Source organism: Heterocephalus glaber, unplaced genomic scaffold (genome assembly GCF_053883595.1).
Source record: "Heterocephalus glaber isolate CG9 unplaced genomic scaffold, H.glaber_assembly_v1.0 deba00001600, whole genome shotgun sequence".
NCBI classification, from domain to species: domain Eukaryota; kingdom Metazoa; phylum Chordata; class Mammalia; order Rodentia; family Bathyergidae; genus Heterocephalus; species Heterocephalus glaber.
Genome location: NW_028258372.1, coordinates 46,764,178 through 46,783,594, shown reverse-complemented (window position 1 = coordinate 46,783,594; position 19,417 = coordinate 46,764,178). Strand labels below are relative to the sequence as shown.

General features: G+C 48.3%; 1 long non-coding RNA gene across 1 annotated transcript; it reads left to right on the top strand.

Annotated features, from left to right (window-relative positions):
- The first annotated feature begins 1,751 nt into the window (after positions 1-1,751).
- Positions 1,752-10,154, top strand: LOC147823213 (uncharacterized). The gene is made up of 2 exons (XR_015444295.1): positions 1,752-7,228; positions 8,015-10,154. It is a non-coding gene; the product is annotated as an uncharacterized LOC147823213 (long non-coding RNA).
- Positions 10,155-19,417: the final 9,263 nt, after the last annotated feature.

Below are 19,417 nucleotides of genomic sequence, written 5' to 3'. Positions count from 1 at the left end.
TTATACATTTTTGGTCCTTATTTCCACTTTCAGTTTCTCACACCAGAGAAACAATGCAGTGTCTGAACACATGTGTCCAATTTATTTCACTTAGTATGAGTATGGTCTCAAGGTGCATCCATTTAACTAGAAATGTCTCAAGCTTATCCTTTATGGCAGAGTAGTACTCTGCCAAGTCGAGGGGCACTTGGGCAGTTTCCAAGAGGTAGCTATTACAAACTGTCCTGCCATAAACATAGGTCTGCATATTATCACTGTGGTGTGATGCTTTTAATTCTTTAGGGAAGATACCAAGAAAGGAAATAGCTGGGTCAAATGGAACCTCTGGTTTTAGTTTTTTGAGCAATCTCCCACTGGTCTGCACAGTGGTCACACCAGTCTGCACTCCCACCAGCAGTGGAGCAGGGTTCCTTTCCCCACATCCCGGCCAGCATTTGCTATTGGTTGATTTCTTGATAACAGTTATTCTTTCTGGAGTAAAGTGGGATCTCAGCCTTGTTTTAATTTGCATCTCTTGAATGACCAGTGATGTTGAACATTTTTCATATATTTATTTGCTGTTTCTACTTCTTCATCTGAGAATTGTCCATTCATTTCAGATGCCCAGTTTTGGATTGGGTCTTTACATTGGGGGGTATCTATACTCTTAAGTGAAAAAAATTGGACACACATATTTAAATACTGCATTGTTTCTCTGGTGTGAGAAACCAAAAGTGGAAATAACGACTAAAATGTATAATAGAAATTGGGAAATGGGAAGAAAACATTCAAATGAGAAGGGGAACAAGGGAGGGAGCTGGAGGAAGGGCAAGAAAGGACAAAAAAAGGAAATAGAAGGAAAACATAGAGACAAAGCTTTGTATATAAGAAGGGGAAGAGGGGTCGAAGGGAGGGAAGGGAAAAAAGAAGAATCGAGACACATGTGCAGATACCTGACCCTCACAATTTAAAGGGGGAGAGGTTGACTTTGGCTCAGTTTCAGTGGGTTTCACCCATGGTCAGCGGGCTCTAAGGCACAGTATGGGGAAAGGACGTTGCAAAGAGGAAAGCTGCTCACAGCATGGAGGCCAGTAGGCACAGAGAAGGGAGGAGCTGGGGACAAGAACACACCCTGCCAGGTCACGGCCCCAGTGACCCGCATCCTAACACCCATTCAGCTACTACCGCAATCAGTGACTGAATTCATGATGGGTACAGCACCCTTACGGTCCAGTTACCTTCCAAACACATGAGACATCTGAAATCTGGAAGCTCACTCTAGAGTTGTGGCTCATGTCTGCACTGGAAGGCTGAAGAAACTAGAGACAAATGTTCAAAGGCAGTGCCAGAGACTGGAGCTCTTATGAAATAGAGGCACTTCCTTCTTTCCCTTTCACTCTCTCGGGGTTATAAGCCTAATTATTGGTGCTACCTCCATTTGGGGTGGGGCTTCCCCCTCAGTTTGCCAGCCTCATCAGTTGTCCTCAGACACTCCAGAACTGTGCTTTGCACATGTGCTAGGGGCTTCTTGGTCCATCCAAGTTAACACAATTAACAGTCACAATCCACTCCTGTCAACCCAACAACGAAACACCTCTTAAACCATACTTAATCTCCAAATAAAGAGCAAGTTCATAATTACTATACCACTATCCTGTATACAAACAAATGCACTAATTTCTTCCTCAGAGAAATCAGTTTTTTCTGAGTGATGCTTACTCTTTTCCTGACATTCTATAACTTCAGTATTTTTGGGGGGGGTTGGTTTTTGGTGGGGGGGTACTGGGGATCAAACTCAGGACCTTCTGCTTTCAAGGCAGGCAGAGGAACCACTGAGCTAAATCCCCAGCCCTATAACTTCAATATTATAATGTAGATTTAACAATACTTAGGTACCAATATTAAGTCAATATTAAGTTATGTTGCAATGAAAGAAAAGAAAGTGTATATACACAAGTATATTAACAAAATAGGAAATAAATACTTATAACAATTACAATCCTTATTTCTGGAACTGGTTACTGCTTTTGTTATGTACTTTTATCACTGCTGAGACAGGAGGACAGGTTTATTTGGCTCCCAGTTTGTAGAGATTTAAGTCCATATTTGGCTGGCTCCACGGCAGGGTGGCAGGCAGAGGAGAAATAGTTCATGGTGTGGCAGGGCAGGCAGAAGGCAGCAAAACAGCGAAGTAGAGAAGCAGCAGAAGCAACTTTTCTCTCCCTTTTAAACCTTCCAGGCTACCTGCCCTTTGGGTGGTCCCACCCACACCGAGGGTGGGCTTTCCCATTATCCACACCCAGAACTATGCCAAACCAATCAGCAGACTAATTTAATGATCACACACCCTTACTCCCAGTATCACATATTTAATTCCAGCATCACACACCCTAGATCCAGCCACCTCTGAAAAGCCCCAACTATGACCACGTGAGACTTTGGGTGGGAGGACATCTAGACACAGCCATAACACCAGTCATAGCTGGTATTTATAACTCTCCTACCCATTCTGTATTCTCTTGGCCTTCAGCAAGCACCTAAGCAGGTCTTGGCTCTTTCCTGGGTGGGGTGATCCATACCTTCATTCCTGAAGGTTCTGGGCCATTTGTCATCCTGCCTGGATTGGGTTGTTGTAGTTCCCCATTGACCTTAACAGGACATGGTAATAACGGGAGGCACCTTACAGGATTTCTTGCATCCCAAATATATTCTTCCTAACCTCCATTGTGCAGGAATAGTCCAATTTCCCCTTGGTAGTCTGGATTGGCCACCCTGGCCTACATTGTGACTCCTTTGTGGTTCACTACATTGTGGTTCACTCAGCCAGGTGGAGCCCAAAATACCCCGGCGGGGGGGGGGGGGTCGGAGTCTTAGCTTTCAGTTCAATGGTATCCTTATGGCTCCTGAGAGAAGCCTTCTTCCTCTGGAACTAAGATTCCCAGGGCAGCAGAGGATAAGGTGTAGAAACAAGAAGCAAACATTTTTCTAGTGGTTCACTAGGGGTAATGGTGAGTGGTACTATTCCCACTTCCACTTGATTCTTGAACCCATGAATCCTGGCTACGGAAGAAACTATAGTGTATTGGATGCTGATTCAAAGCAAGACCAGCCACCTACTGCCTAGCTATTGCCAGCCACCTAGCTATTGCCGCCTAGCTGGCTATAATGGATCTTCAAAAGGCCATTCCAGGTTCCATTAATCCAGCTTCTTCTGGATGGTGGAGAACATGGTATGACCATGAGCAAGAGCCCACTGCTGTGCTTCTCTGGCCATGAAGTGTGCTCCAAAAGCAATGCTGTGTGCAACAGCATGATGACAGATGAGGCGTTCTGCAAGTCCATGGATGGTAGTTTTGGCAGAAGTGTTACATACAGGGAAAAAAAATCTATACCCAGAATAAGTGTCTATTCCAGAAAGGACAAAGTGCTGCTTTTCCATGATAGAAGTGGTCCAATAAAATCCACCCTCCAACAGGGCACACTCCAGGGAATGGTGTCACATCAAGGACTCAGTGTTGGTCTCTGCTGCTGGCAGACTGGGTATTCAGCAGTGGCTGTGGCCAGGTCAGCCTTGGTGAGGGAGAGTCCTGTTGCTGAGCCCACACAAAGCCTCCATCCCTGCCACTATGGCCACTTTGTTCATAAGTCCATCAAGCAATGACAGTGATGGCTGAGGAAAGAGATTGACTGCTATCCACAGAGCAGGTTGTCCTATCCACTTCATTATTAAAGCTTTCTTCTGCTGAGGTAACCTTTTGGTGAGCATTTACACAGGACACAAATATGTTCACATCCTTTGCCCATATGGAGAAGTCTATCCACAGGCCTCTTCCCCAAATGTCTTTGTCATTAATTTTCCAGTCAGGTTCCTTTCAAGTCCCTCACCATCCAGCCAGACCATTGGCTACTGCCCAGGAATGGGTATATAGTTGCACATCTGGTCATTTTTTTCTTCCAAGCAAAATGTACAAACAGGTGCACTTCCTAATTCAGCCCACTATGAAGATTTCCCTTCAGGAATGTCCTGGAAAAAGACTGCAGCTGTCCACTTTCAGGTGGTGCCTGCATAACATGCAGAACCATCTGTAAACTGGGCTTTAGTCTTCCTCTATCAACTGATCATAAGGGCACACCTGTGGAGCCTCACATGTGTGCTGGGGGACAGATGGCAGTATAGCAGCAGTACAGTGGGCATATATGCCACTTCTTCATGTAACTTACTTGTACCTTCAGGACCTGGTTGGGCCTGATCACATGTACACTACTTCCAGGCCATGCCCCTAGGACACACCTCCAAGCAGGCCCCACCTCCTGACCACATCTGGCTAAAGAACTCATTAATGGATGAATCCACTGATGAATACAGCACCCCATGATCCAGTCACTTTCTTTTGTGCCTTATATCTAGATGTCCTCCCAAAGCCTCATGCACTCATAGGTGGGGGGTTTCAGAGGTGGCTGGATGTAGGGTGTGTGACACTGGGGTTAAAGAGGTGTGGTACTAAATTAGTGCACTGATTGGAATTAACATAGTTCTGAGTGTGGCTGCAAGGATGTACTGAAGACAGAATCCCCACGTGGGTGTGGATGGCACCACCCAAAAGGTTGGTAGCCTGTTGGGATAAAGGGAAAGGCAGGCTTGCAGCTGCGGCTCCCTCTGCCTACCCTGCCATGGACTGTTTCTTCTCTGTGATGTCCCCACCTTGGAGCCAGTCAACTATGGGCCGAAACCTCCACAAATTGTAAGCCAAACAAACCTCTCCTCCTTTAACTGACTGTTGGGTATTTTGTCTCAGCAATGAGAAAAGTAACTACAACACTTTCCACACACATGAGACTTTGGGGGGACATTTTAGATTTAAACCATAAATAGCAGATGTTTACGTTGCATATTTTCTATATACATCGACTGTGTGTATACATAGGAAATGTTTGGAAAGATACACCACACTGGTAACCATGGTAACCGTGGCCCAGTTCTCAAGGGGTTCTTACATGTCCTATTCAGCTTCTCTCTCCAGCCAAACACGTTTCAGGACTTCAGAGGGAGTTGTAAGGGCAGATTCTACACCAGGACAGCATTGCACGGGCTCTCTGCCCCACCAAGCTCCTGCCTGAAAGGTGTCTGTTGTCTGTTTGATTGTGACCTAGGGTTTCACTGAGTTGCCCAGGTTGGTCTCAAATCCCGGGCTCAGCTGATCCTCCTGCCTCAGCCCTCAAGTTCTTGAGACTCCAGTGCACACCACTCTCCCTAGCTGTCCAGAAGTTTTAACAGGACCATTTCATAACCTGACACATTTCCCCCCATGTCCCAGAAAGGAACCTTGACAGTGGATGCCAGAGAAAGCAGATTGAATGTTCTCAAAAAGCTGGGCCTGGTGCCATAGGCCTGCAATCTCAGCACTTGGGAGGCTGAGGCAGGAGGATCAAGAGTTCAAGGCCAGGCCATCCTGGACCATAGAGTGAGACTCTGTCTCAAAATAAGTAAATAAAAAGGCTCTCAGCAATACAGAGAAATAGTTCTCTGAGAAAGCAGCACCTGGGGCTGGGGATTCAGCTCAGTGGTTCCACTGCCTGCCTCACAATTGCAAGGACCCGAGTTTGATCCCCAGTACCAAAAAAAAGAAAGCAGCACCTAAGCACCCAAGGAGAGAGGCCTGTCTCCCACTCCAGGGACTTCATTGAGGCTCCACCTGGGTCTCCCCAGAGCCTCCCTCCCTTCTCCTCTGCTAGGTTGGAAGTCAGGGTACAGGGGGCTTCTAGTGCCCCCTCTTGGGAATAAAAAAATAATGCCATAGTCTAAAAGGTTTCCAGGGACCCTGGAACTTAATACTGAAAACAGCGGACAGTTAAAGGGGGATCTGCTTCATGCTGAGGGAGAGCAGATGTGTTTGAGCACCTCCCCACTTGTGCCACCACTGCACTGCTTCGCCCCCAGAGAGTCACCCCGAAAAGGAAGCACTGCTTTCCCTCTTCCACATTCGGAAACCAAAGCGCCAAGCAGGGAGGTGATGGCCTCGCCTCAGAGCAGCCGGGAGCACACAGGTCTTGACTTCAGTTGGGGTAGGAGACTAGACAGATGCTTGAAATGTGTCTGGAATACTTGTTGGGTTTTGTGGATGCAGACAAGTGTCGGGCCTAGCAAGGCCTAGCAAGCAGAGCCCTCCACCCCGGATTCTAGGGCCGACTCTCAGTCTGCAAGCTGAGTCGCTGTGGGCCAACTCCTCTTCTCACTGCCAGGACCAAAGCCCTGCTTCCCAGAGGCTCCTCCCGGGCTCCTGGAAAGGGACTCCGGCCTCGACTCGCTTCCTGTCCTCGGAGCAGTACTCCTGAGTCTGCAACCCAGTGGCAGCAGTGTTGTGCTGTGGTTTGTTCTGGTAACAGCGGCCAAATCCAGTTCACAGTTTCCCTTTCCTCCTCCTCATGCACTTCCTTCCGCCCCAGCGGTGATGCAGAGTGAAGTGTCCCGGCGGCCCCTCTGCAGGAGACTGGGCTGCAGACCCCAGGTTCCCTCTTCCAGGCTCAGGGCCCCAGGACTGGCTGAGCAGCGCTCCCTTGGTGCAGGTCGGTTTGGCTTCAGGACCTCTCCTCCCGGTGCTGTGCCTTCAGGCTTCTAATTCTCCTAGTCCCAGGGGTGAGAGATGCTTCCCACACTGCTCCCTTTGTGATACCTTCAAGCCCGTTTTTACTCAGTTCTACTTAGCTGTTCCTTTTGTTAAATTTTTCCTATTACAAGAATGAGTGCAGTTTCTGTCTCCTGGCTGAACCTTGACCAATACAGAAACTGGGGCCACCAGGCAGGAATTACATGAGATTCAGTCAGCAAAGTTATTCCTATCTCTTTTTCCAGTACTAGGGGTTGAACCCAGGGATGGTGAGATGCATTTCCAGCACTTTTTACAGTTCTGAAACTCATTTGCCCCAGTGGGGGTGGACTTTATCATCTTCCTGCTTTAACCTCCCAGGTGGCTGGTAATCCCCAGGCTCACATACTATGGGGGCTAAGGACAAAACAGTGCCATATAATAGTCTTGATTCAAAGTCTGGCCTCTGCTGTAAGAGACCCATTCTGCAAATGCTGACTCTGAACAGGTACCATCAGTGGCCGCCTCAACTTTCCGTCAGGTGAGGTGCTTCTGGGCAACACGGTGTGTGATGAAAGCAGCTAATTCCATGGGCGCCAGGCCATGACCACTCTTCTGATGTGCAGCATCCCTTGATCAGAGCCTGTGTTGTGTGGAATAAAGACGTGAGTAAGACGTTCCGTAGGTCCATGCATGGTGCTGCTAACAGGGAGGCAACTCCATGCCCAAAGTATGTGCCTGATCCAGAAAGGACTCTGTAATCAACTTGCCCCTGGGCTGGCTGGATTCCCCATGGGGCAACAGTGGGCGCTCAACACTGGTGTCTGCAGTTGGGAGAGCAGGCGGGTAGCAGATGCGAGGAGACCGCCATGCGGGAACATCGGGGCTGTGAAGCGGATGCGTAGCTCTGTCCTTGCCTCCGTGGCCACCCTGATTCGTAGGCTGGTGGAGCAGGCCCTGGGGCGGTGGGGAAGGAGACAACTGGCCTCCATGGGTGAGGCTTTATTTGCCCAGTAGTCAAGAACCTCCTGGACAGTGATGCCCTCTGGGTAGTGCTGTGCCTTGGGTACCTAAGTGCTCCCAAGGCGCTGTGTGTTGAAGGCTTGGCCCCCAGCCCTCAACACTCTGGAGAAGTAGCAGAACCTTCAGGAGGTGGGATCTAGCGAGAGGGCTCAGCTCGCCAGGTGTACCCTTGACAGGGACCATGGGGCGTGCGTCTCCTGTTTCTCCCTCCTGTCCCCAGCTATGAGGTGAGGGCTTCCTTGGCCACCCACTCCCACCATGATGTGCTGCCTTGCAAAAGCCCCAGCAGCAACAGGGAACCAAACCTCTAAATTTGTGGACCAGAATAATTGTCCTCTCTTTTCAAACTCATTATCAGAGGTATTTTGTTTCAGTAGCAAACCTAACACAGTGAGTGTTCATATTGAATCAAACATCTTTCCCTTCAGAAAGACACTTGCCTATGAGTCCATACAGCTCCCTGCTCCTGGCCATCTCTAGTTCAGACGAAACGGACAAACAAATGTGCCTCTCAGCATTTGGCCCACCAGGGAGATTTCTTCTACCACTGTCCAGAGCCACTCTGGAGTGGAGCTCTAGGGCTACAGCTGTCCACTTTCTGTTGATGCCAGCATACTGTGCAGAACCATCTGTAAGCCAGGCATGAATGTTTTCCTCCTCACGCAATGTTGTGTGAGATCCTAGGACAAAAGGAAGAGAGGCAATGAAGTGAGAGCTGTGGAGGGAGTCTGAACTGCCTGTTCACACAGCTCACATGCCATTTCCTTGGCTGGATGTCGTGGCACACGCCTGGAATCCCAGCACTTGGGAGGCTGAGGCAAGAGGATTGCTGTGAGTTCAAGGCCAACCCAGGCTACACAGCGAGACCCTGTCTCAAAAACCAAACAAATGAAAAATCGATGCCATTTTCCCATGGTACCAAACTGCTGCCATACATCCCCCATCCCATGGCTCAGTGAGGAAGAGGACGTGCACCACATCCACGGCCACTTGAAGCTCATGACTGGGAGACCCATGGTATTGGCAGGACAGTCATCTGCACCATGAGGTAGCTGGTGGCCCAAGCCGATTCTCCTACTGGCACTCACCAGGGCTTCATCCATTACCAGCATTTGCCAAAGCCACTATGAAGAGCAGGACCTGCTGGATCTAAGGGCCAAGTGGAAAAGCAGTTTGAACTGCAGCCTGCACTTGCTGCCAAGAAATCACTTGCTGTGATCTTTACCCAAAATCACTTACTTAAGGGCCAGGGATTTAGCTCAGTGGTTCTGCTGCCTGCCTCGCAAGCACAAGGATCCCGGATCCCTGTACCAAACAAACAAACAAACAAACAAAAAAAACCAAAAACATCACTTACTTAATACGTTTGTTTAAATTCACTTCCTATGTTTTTCCTAAATAAATTCACTCTCATCTTAGGCAGTGGTATCTGCTTAACCTGATTATATTTTTCATATATTTAAGTAAAATAAATAGTTAAGATTTAAAATAAAGCTCTCATATAGGGGCTGAATGTGTAGCTTGGTGGTAGGGCAGGTGTTGCATTTGTGAGGGCTTGGGTTCCATCCCCCTAGCCCTCTCGTCTAAAAAGAGCAAATTTCATCCAAATGCTACTTCAGTTATCCTAAAGACTTCTAGGAGCACCTAGCCCACCCTTTCTGAAACACTTCACAGGGAGGGAAAACAACACCAATCCAAAACTGGTGCTGACACTGTCATTTACATTTAGATTGTATCATTTACATTTTTTTTCTTGGAATCAATGTTCAGGAACCTGGTCATCCAGGTCAGAGGAAAATTACCTTTAGCTGTTCCTAGGGTATTTCAGCAGCTCCAACACCTCAGAATCTGCTTGCCTCCTCTCAAGCCTGGGTGGAGTGTGCCTGTCTTGAACAGGACACTGCAGGAGAGATGCTGCACCACAGCGAGGGCGAAGCTGCCATCTGTGGACAGTGCAGCTACAGTTTACACCCTGAATGTCCCCGAGGCTTCAGGACAACGGTCACAGGAATAGGCACACGTGAAAGGCTTGGCCCTCAGCCTGCCTGTGGGACAGTGGTGGGGCCCTTCCAGAGCTGGGCCCTCGAAAAAGACTTAAGGCCACTGGGGACCTGCCCTGGAAGCAGGGTGTGGGATGCAGGCCTCTTCCACTCTCTCTTGCTTCCTGGCCACTGTGAGATGAGCAACTTCCTCTCCCACCATGATGTACTGCTTCCCTCAGGACCAAAAGCGAAGGGGCCAAGTGAGCATGGATGGAAAACTCCAAGCTATGAGCCAAAATTAACCTTCCTCTGTTTTATTTCTTTTGGTACCGGGAATCAAACTTGGGACCTTGAGCCTTCGAGGCAGGGCACTACTGAGCTAAATCTCCAGCCCCTTCCTCTTTTTAAGCTGATGATCTCCAGTGTTTTATTATGGTAACAGAAACTGACAACACAAATGGAAGCCACGGAGAAACTGAGACGCACCTGTGGGAGGGAGAAGGGAGCAACCACAGTGGGCTCTACGGGGCCCGCAAGGAAGGGTCTGCTGCATCCACTAGTGTGGAATAAATTATCTCCTTCTTTTTTTAACCACTTCATTCTTGGTGGCATTTATTTATTTACTCACTTAGAGACAGAATCTCACTATGTAGCCCATACTGGCCACAAACTCATGATTCTCTCGCCTTGGTCGTTTTCCTTTTTAAGTCCAAGATACCTTCTTCTGCCCAGGAATGCTGAACAGGCAGTGAAGAGAGTCTGTTCTGCTCCAGTAAACCTGAGGCTTCCACTGGGAAAACAGGCTACAGTTGACTCTTCAGCTGGGGCCAGGGCTCTCTGAGCATCTGCCACTCACAAACCTGGTGCCTGGGCTGAGACTGCTGAACGCCAAAAGATCCAGCAGCCAGCAGGGAGCTGCCCAGGTCCTCTCTGGCAGGCCGGCTTCTCCACACATAGGAGTCTCGGCTGTCAGGCCTGCACGCAGGCTCTACATTCCACCTAACAAGGTAGTTGCCAAGGGTTAGAAGGTGGGAGGCAATTCAAATACAAAGGAATTTGGGGGATGATGGAGCTATTCTGTATCCTGACTGATGATGGCTACATGAATCTATACACACACTTGAAGACACTCAGGCCAAGCATGATGCACACACCTGTAATCTCAGCACAGGTTGAGGCAGGAGGATTGCAAGTTCAAGGCCACCCTGGATTATATAGCAAGACCAAAAAAGTAAGTAAATAAATAAACAGTTTAAAAAAAAAAAACTCTCAGATGTGAGTGTACATAGCCCCTACAAAAAAAGGTCAGTTTTTACTCTATGTAAACTAAAAAGTAAAGTAAAATTATGCCTTTCAACAAATGGTCCTAGAATGACTGAACATCCAAAAATAAAATTAATCTAGACATCAATCTTACATCTTTCACAAAAATTCACAATGGATTATAGACCTAAATGCAACATAACCATGCAAAATAACAAAATGCCAACAAAACTATAAAACTTCCAGAAGGTGATGCAGGAAATCTCAGTGTCCAGCATCAGCCAGACATCACTTTCTGTTGTGGCTGGGTCTAGATGTCCTCTCCAAGACTCATGTGGTCATAGGTGGGGTTTTCAGAGCTGGTTGGGTTATAGTGTGTGATGCTGGGATCAAGGGTGTGTCATTGCTAAATTAGTCCACCAATTGGCTGGCATAGTTCTGGGTTTGGATAATGGGAAGGCCCACCCTGGGTGTGAGTGCCACCCACCCTAAGGGTGTGTAGCATGGGTAGAATATAAGGGACTGAAAGAAGGCTGCTGTGGTTGCTTGTGGCTTGCTACTTTGCTGCCTTTTGCCCACCATTAACTGTTACTCCTCCATGACACTAGCTTTGAGGAAACTAAAACAAAAAAGAGAAATGTATTAGCTGCTAGCTGTGCCTCAAAATATCTTCTCCCTCTTTTCTTCTTTTTCTTCCTTTTTTTAGGTTGAAGGACACTGGAGATTAAACCCAGGGCCTTCACATAGAGCTACAACCTTTATTTTTATTTTGAGACAGTCTCACTAAGTGCCCAAGTTGCCCAGGCTGGGCTTGAACTCACCATCCTCCTGCTTCAGCCTCCTGGAGTGCATAAACCAGCATGTCCAGCTTCCCCTTTTATAGTAACCCGTGTTAGTCACACACATGCTGTCCACCTCGCTGCTGGTATATGAGAGAAAGTGAACTTCTATTGTGTGTGAATAACTGCATGTTAAGGTCTGTTAGAGCAGATTAATCTCTCTTCAAATAATGTAGGATGTTAGTGTCTCAAGCCACGGCTTAACCTTCCCTGAGCAAAAGGTACAAAATTCTTTAACACGGGAAAAGGAAAATGCTCAGCAAATTATGCTGCTTGGAGGTCTTCCCTAATGAGTACCACATAACTGTCCTGGCAGGGGCTGTGGGGATCCAGATGGGGGGAAACTGCCTTTAGGTGGAACTGTTAGGGAAGACCCCTACAGAGACAGAAACATTGAATGGACAGTAGGATTTGGGTAAACAGAAGGAGGAAGGCAATTCAGACAAAGGGAAACTGGGCAAAAGGGTGGATGCAGAATATGCCAGCTCTTTTGAGGGAATGGGAAAGAAATACAACACAGTGTGAAGCCAGAACTATATATGAGCCAACACTTTGGGTCTTAAACTCAACATTGCAAATGCGAAGATTTAGTCTTCTAAAAGCTTTTCCATATTTCTATTAAAGTTCTGTCTGCAAACAAATCTTTACTTGATGAGAGGTTTAAACATAATTACACCTAGCATATCACATGCATATTTCATTGCTTTATTAAATCCTTCAAACAGCATAGTTTTCAGGAGTATAATTAATTTCTTTAGACTGCTACCTCACAGCAGAAAGAACAGAGTATCAGCTTCCAGTGTTCTTCCTAAATGCCCCTCAGTCTTTAGTGTCCACAGTGACAGGGAGCAATGCCGTGTGACAGCGGCGTGAGTGTGCAGTGTTGAGTTGCACTCACTCTTACCCCTTTCGGGAACAGAGTTTCTGGCCACAGGATGGGCTTATAACTGGGAGTGAGGCACTGTGACACGCCATTCCTCAGACCACAGAGACTGGACAAAGATAGGTGTTCAACCCAACAAGGACAATCAGAACTCTTCCTAGGATTAATATAAAAGAGGTTCCACAGGGTACTTTTTTTTTTTTGTACCGGGGATCGAACTCGGGTCCTTGCGCTTGTGCAGCAGGCGGCAGAACCACTGAGCTGAATCACCGGCCCTCGCTTGGTTCTTCTATTTCCCGGAGTGTTAACTGGGGTTTCCGGATGGAGAAAGACAGCCTGGGTGGTGAAGATGGACAGAGACCTAACAGTATTGTGTTTCACTCTCAGGATCCTTGCAGTTCCACCTCCAGTCCAGTGACCTGTTCCAAGACCTTACCATGTTAGCTTTCTATCATTCAGACAAAATACCTGGTAACCAATTTGAAAGGAAGAAGGTTCATTAATCTCATGGCGTGGAAGTTTCTTTGGTAGTTCACTCGATCACTTTTGGGCCCATGGCAGCAGGAGAGTGTGGCAGAGGTCACTTCATGGTGGCCAGAAAGCAGGGTAGAAGTGGCCAGAGTCCCCCTGTCCCTTTCAGGGGCAGGGACCTAGCTTGCTCCACTAAGCCTCACCTCCTAGAGGTTCTACCACTCCCAGCAGCTCCACCAGCTGGGGCCCACTCTTCAGCACGTGTGTCCTCCGGGACCCATAAGATCCAAACCGTGACGCCCACCCAGTGACTGTGCTCGAGGTCTTTTCTTCAAGTCGGATACCCGTTAGCGCCAACCAAGAATCCTGATGTCACAAGGCCGAACTAGAAGGGAGGCTGCTTGTACCATAACTGTCTTAATTACTCTCCTCTCCAGGGGAACACCTGACGCCCACAGTTTAAAGGAGGAGAGGTTTATTTTGGCTCACAGGTTGTATACAGCCAACTTCTGGGAAGACAGCAGAGTGGTGAGCAGCAGAGAAAGAGCCTCTCTGAGACTTGGCGTCCTGACACTGGACTATGGTGGCATGAGGAGGAGAAGGAGGAGGAAGGATCTGAAGCGAGAACTGAAGTCCGAGGGGAGAGTGAAGAGAGAGACTTTAATGAAGGGGAGGGAAACAGCAAGCAGTGCTCTCCCTCAGAACCCGCACTCACGGTGTGGGAATGCCGGGTCGAACCTGCAGATGCTCAGTGACTACTGGCAACGCCAGAGGCCTCCATGGAGAAACGCACCGGTGGAACAGAGCAGTAGACACCCCAGACTGCAGTGGCCGGCTGTGTTTGACGCTATTGTTATTGCTGATTGTACTCCGTTAGCCAAGGTGACATAATTGTGCTAATCAGTTGTTCTTCCTGGTATACCAAGACTGAGATTGCCTAAGCATCTTTAAAACAAACAAACAAACTATAGGCCAGTGCCAAAGAGCTGGTGGCTGGGCCAAGGAGGCAGCAACCTCATCCCCAGTAAACTGAAGAGGTGGGATCCTGCGACAGACTCAAACCCCAGAAGCAGCTACACCTGGAAGACACCTCTGAGAAGTAGTCATTTCCTAAGGGTTCTGAATACTGGCAATAAAGCTACTCACCATAGCAATTTACAAGCATCAACCAGGAATTGAAATTTAAAAAAAAGAAAGGAAGAAAATGAGAAGACACTTACAATGCAACCCCCTGCCAGATTTTCAGCTCACCAAAGGTCGTGTACAGCCCACGGTCGGCCAGCTCCAAGGCAGAACATCACGGCAAAGCAGCATGACTGCTCACAACAAGGTGGCCAGAAAGAGGGAGACAAGGGGAACCCAGGGAGGGACAGCCACCTTCCAGGTTGTGCCCAGTGACCCCTCTCTGCCAACAAGGCCCCACCTCCTGACGTCATGTTTAGCCATAGCACCGCACAATTCAGTCCCCTTCCAAAAGCCCCACCTATGAGCACAGGAGGCTTTTGGGGGACACCTAGATCTAAACCACAACAGTAATTACACCTTAATACCACATCTCATCACCATTATTTCACAATTTTCCTTGCAGAGCATGTATCGGTACATTTTAGATACACATACTAACATTCACCAGAGGAAATCTGCACTTATACACGACACAGCTTTCGTCTTTCTCCCATTTCCCTCCTGCAACTCTTCTCCATTTAAAAAAGCTTCGTTTCCATTTTATCCTTCCATTCTTTTCTTTTCTTGTCCCTTCTTTCCTTTCCCTTCCCTCCTCCCGTGTTCTCCTTCTCATCTGAACATTTTCTTCCTATTTCCCAATATCTGTTATACATTTTAGTCCTTATGTCTACTTTCGGTTTCTCACACCAGAGAAACAATGTGGAATGAACCATTTTTTATACTACAAAGAAAGGGGGAAATGCTGCCAAATAAGACTTGGTGTCAGCCATTGGTTCTAAGAGGCATTCTGGTTTCAGACATGAAAATGTGGGGCAAGACGTGTGCTCCTTAGGCCTGATGATGCTTGGTACTGTGTGCGCTTGGATAAGTTATTTGACATCTATGACCCTCAGTGACCTCATCTATGAAGCGATAGGGAAATATCCACCTTACAGGAGAGTTGTGAGGATTAGAAAGAATTAATTTAGGCCAGGAATGGTAACACACATCTGTAATCCCAGCACTCCAGGAGACTGAGACAGAAGGATCACAAGTTCAAGTCCAGCCTGGGCAACTTATCTATGTCCCGTCTCAAGATAAAATAATTAAAAATGGTTGGGTACTCGTGTGAAATAAAGAAACGTTTTCTGGATTTTGGTGCCTGGAATGTTTTGTCACTTAACTGTCATCATCTTTGTTGCTACTTCTGTCTCATAAGTGTTCAATCAACACTTGATTTAATGGAAACTTTGACAAGTTTCATGGAATAAAATCACCAGGAGCTGGGCCAGGGATTTAGCTCAGTGGTGCCACCACCTGCCTCGGCAAGCGCAAGGTCCTGAGTTGGATCCAAAAAAAAAAAGTCACCAAGACCTGCGTGGACAATGCACCAGGCTACGAGGACAAGAAGGACAGCTCTGTTGCTGGACACGGAGGCTGGGGCCAATCGCTCTACAGGAAATGGAGGCTCGAGAAATCCAGGCAAGAATTTGGGGTTTGGAGGGTGACGACGATGTTTGAGAAGAAGATGATGTGGCCATCTTTGAAGAAAGGTAGATTTTATACATCAGTAAATGCGGATTTTTTTTGTCGTTAAAAAAAAAAGGCTGAGTATGTATCTCAGCACGTCCTAGGTTCAACCCCACCACTGGAGAAAAAAGAATGTGTTTAACCTGTTTACACACAAATGTTCTTAGCAGCATTATTCATAATAATCAGAAATTGGAAAAAAAATGCCCATCAACTGGTGAATGAATAGACAGAAGGTGGGCACTGCCAACCACACAACAGAACACCTGACCAGAGACAAGGGGCCGACCAACCGACACACACGGGGCCAAGTGGGCAGCTGGACCAAACGATCGCACACAGTGTGATTCTATTTCTTTGAAATCTCCAGAAAAGATCAATTTAGGTAGAAATAAAGGAGGTTAAGGGTTGCTTGAGTTATGGCAAAGGATGAAATTAACAGTAAATGGGCATGAGGTAATTTTACCAAAATTACTTAGCAATTTCACCAAAAATTCATTGAATTTTTACACTTGAAATGAGCAAATTATACATCCATAAAATAAACTCTAATAAAGTTATAAAAAAATAGACGTAAATGTGCAGATTAGTTGCTCAGCCTATAGCAGGTGCTTAGGGAATGGTGACTCTTCCCGGATCTGTGTGTGGTCAGAACCTTAACTCCGTAGGTTGGTCTTTCCTGGTATCCTGCAAAGGGGAGTTTTCTCTCTTTTGAAGTGTTTGTTTGTTTGTTTTATGGTCCTGGGGATTAAATCAAGGACCTGGGCACAATGGATAAGAGCTATACCCTAGTCCTCTGACCTTACCACCAGCACTAGGAGGTGCACTGACAGGAAACACTCTCCTACAAAGTGTTCTAGTCCATCAGGCTTCCAGGTCCTGTGGGGCCCAGGCAGAGGAACACTGCTGTCTACAGGAGCGGGGTAGGGTTTAGGAGGCTCGGAAAGCCCAGCTCTGTGCATCACCTCACCCTATCACACTCACACACTAGGAGGATATGTAAGGCCTACGGTTTCCCAGGCTTGTCTTGCAGTCAGAAAAAGGTGAGGGGAATACAGAGAAATAAGTCTGCTTTCGCCTGAAAAACCAGTTTCAACCCCTCAGCAGGATCCTGAGGAGCTCTCTCTTCAGCCCTCCATTTGCTGCATCCCTCCTCTGCTCTGGGGCCGTGAGCCTTGTGAACTGGGGATCAGAAGAGCGCCCTTGGCATAACAAGGTGCTCAGATACTGCCAAAAATATCTGACAGCAATGTTAGACTTCTCAGAGGGACTGGGAATGTAGCTCAGTGGCACAGCACCTGCCTGGCAAGCGCAAGGCCCTGAGTTCGATTCCCAGTAACCAAAAAAAAGAGAGAGAGAAAGGAAGGAGAGAGAGAGTTTTCTCTGAAGGCTCTCAGCAAGGCATATGGGGGACCCTTGTGGGGACTCTCCCTGGAGTCAGACCCAGGAGCCCACTGGGCCTTGCTTTGCCGGGCCACATGGGAACTCTGGCCTTCAGCTCTCTTCTCAACCTGCCAAGCCTGTGGGGAGTGCAGTGGGCTGGAAAGACAAGTGGGCTTTGGGATCAGGGGGCCCCGGGTCCTGACTCCAGCACCAACCTGTGACCACGGCCATGTGAGGCAATCTCAGGGGTCAGCCTGCCTCTCCTGAGGCTGCTGAGGATAAATGGGAAGTCATGGGTGACCAACAGGAAACAGTGGACACCCAACTAAGACAAGTTCCTGTCCTTACCTCCTCCCTGACACCAGCCAGGGCTGCAAGTGGGCCTGGCTGCTTTGTATTTACTGCTGCTCCACTTTGACCACAGAAACTATGTTATCAGCAAGTCATCAGGCTTAAGTGACAGCTTGTCCCCTTGATTGATTGTGACACTTTTCCTGGCTTCAAGATACTGGCAGACACTCTTGGGGCCAGCAGAAAAAGCAGTCCCCACTGAGCGACATGGAGCCAAAGTTGTTCAGCCATTGGCTTTAGCGTGGCCCTGTGGCCATGGCTGCTCCACTCCCACCCTGCACGCCAAGCCTGGCAAGAAGATGACCAGGCAGAAAGGGAATTCACCTCCTGCCCACGCAGCACAGCGCAGTACAAGCCGAGCTCCAAGTTCAGAGAGGGCAGAGTGGGCAATGCCAAAGCCAGACCTGGGTTCAAGTTGCCTTCCCTGCTTGCTCACCAGTAGCCTCAGGAAGGCCTCTTAACCACTGGGCCTCAGTTACTTGGGCTATAAAGCTGGCACAAGCACATCTGTCTCCTAGGGCTGTCAGAGAATGAATGTGTAAAGCCCAGCACCCAGGGCACCTTTGAATCTGGCTTAGCTAAAGAAGTAGGTGGGACTGGAGGGACACCAGAAGGGACAGAGGGGCAGCTAGAGGACATGCTGGGGAAGTGACGCCATGGGTCCTGCAAGGCTCTGTGGTGGATGATGCCATCCTCTTCCACTGTTACTCAGAGAGTAGAGTCAGCCGGGAGGGGCTGGGGCCAGAGGTCCCCTTCAGAAGCCCCCTCCTGTGATCTGCGGCTCCATGAGCCCCCCTCCTCCCAACCCATGCAGCTCTGAACTTATCCATGCATCGCTACAATCTGCACCCTCATGATCCAATCACCTCTCTAGGCCCCACTTCTGACCACTGCTGTAGTACAGCAGTCTTTGGGGGACTCTTCAGAGTTAAACCCTAGTATCTATGGCTTCCTTTGTGAATTTTAGAGATGCTTTTCATGTTCAGTTGGTGGTGACACCTAGCCAGTTATTTGTCACTCCTCAGTCAGGTGATGATCAATAAGCAACACTTAAAAGTCCCCAAGGGCCAGGTGAGGTGATACATGCCCGTACTACTGTCTACTTGGAAAGCTGAGGCAGGTGTTGTAAATTCAAGGCCAGCCAGGACAACTCAGCAAGATCCTATTGCAAAAGAAAAAATGAAAAAGGACTAGGGATGTAGATCAGTGGTAGAGTGCCCCCAGGTTTGAGCCCCGTTCCAAGAAAAAATAAGTCCCAAAGAGCCATCTGAAGCTGGGCATGGTGGGGCACGCCTGTGATCCCAGCATGAGGAGGCTGATGCAGGAGGTTCACTATGAATTCAAAGCCAGCCTAGACTACATAGCAAGACCCTGTTAAAAAAAAAAAAAAAGCCACCTGAAAGCTTGCAAGAGAAGAAGAGAAGAATCTTTTCAGAAGATCAAGGTAATGGCATGATAACAATCCCTGCATCCTCTCTGCTCACTCTCTGCTGCAGCTTCACCTCCAGCACAGCACTGCAGCTCCCTGCCCAGGACAGGCTTGTGCTCTACCACTGAGCCACACCCCGCCTAACCTTGCATTTCTTTTCTTTTTTTTGTTAGTTTCGTTGCTGCTGTTGTCGTTGAGACAGGGTCTGGCCGTGTAGTCTACACTTGTGGCAATCCTCCTGCCTCAGCCAACCATGCTGGGATTTTAGGATCTGTTCCTGTCAGGCTCTGTCCCATCCTCCCTCCAACACTGCTCTGGCCAGTGTGACGGGGATTTCCCAACTGCCAAGCCCAGTGTGCGTCCTGTTGGCATCACATAAGCACCCTCTCCCGGGGGAACCCCACTCCCGCCTGCCCATCAGGGTTCCCACCTAGCCTCCCTCCTCTGCAGTGTCCTGAGACACCACACCCCGGGTGTGACGCGGGTCCCTTCTCCTGTCTGTACACACGCCTCCCGCACTGCCACTATCCGAAAAG